At 54.9% G+C, this 697-nt stretch overlaps 1 protein-coding gene across 1 annotated transcript in view; it reads left to right on the top strand.

Annotated features, from left to right (window-relative positions):
* Positions 1 to 685, top strand: part of FUZ (fuzzy planar cell polarity protein) — a 28660-nt gene extending 27975 nt beyond the window's left edge. The window contains exon 11 of the mRNA XM_015850959.2: positions 23 to 685. The gene's annotated coding sequence lies outside the window, so the exon portion shown is untranslated. The remainder of the gene's footprint in view (positions 1 to 22) is intronic.
* The last annotated feature ends 12 nt before the right edge of the window (positions 686 to 697 follow it).

Raw genomic sequence — 697 nt, 5'->3', positions numbered from 1 at the left:
GGGGGTCTGGCCCTATAGATAGGGGGTCTGGCCCTATAGATGGGTCTGGCCCTATAGATATGGGGTCTGGCCCTATAGATAGATCTGAGCCCCCCAACCCTATTAATAACCCCATAGAGAGTAACCCCATAGAGAGCCTATGTGAGCCTATAGGAGGGGGGTCTGGCCCTATAGATAGGGGGTCTGGCCCTATAGATGGGTCTGAGCCCCCCAACCCTATTAGTAACCCCATAGGGACCCTATATGAGCCTATAGGAGGGGGGTCTGGCCCTATAGATATGGGGTCTGGCCCTATAGATAGATCTGAGCCCCCCAACCCTATTAACAGGACTCCCAACCCTATTAGTAACCCCATAGAGAGCCTATGTGAGCCTATAGATGGGGGGTCTGGCCCTATAGATAGGGGGTCTGGCCCTATAGATGGGTCTGGCCCTATAGGAGGGGGGTCTGGCCCTATAGATGGGGGGTCTGGCCCTATAGATGGGTCTGGCCCTATAGGAGGGGGGTCTGGCCCTATAGGTAGATCTGAGCCCCCCAACCCTATTAGTAACCCCATAGAGACCCTATATGAGCCTATAGAGGGGGGGTCTGGCCCTATAGATGGGTCTGGCCCTATAGATGGGTCTGGCCCTATAGATATGGGGTCTGGCCCTATAGATATGGGGTCTGACCCTATAGATGGGGGGTCTGGCCCTAT

The sequence above is a fragment of the Coturnix japonica genome, unplaced genomic scaffold (assembly GCF_001577835.2).
Source record: "Coturnix japonica isolate 7356 unplaced genomic scaffold, Coturnix japonica 2.1 chrUnrandom606, whole genome shotgun sequence".
In the NCBI taxonomy this organism is placed as follows: Eukaryota; Metazoa; Chordata; class Aves; order Galliformes; family Phasianidae; genus Coturnix; species Coturnix japonica.
Note: the sequence above shows the minus strand (reverse complement) of the source record. Positions and strands in the feature narration are given on the sequence as shown.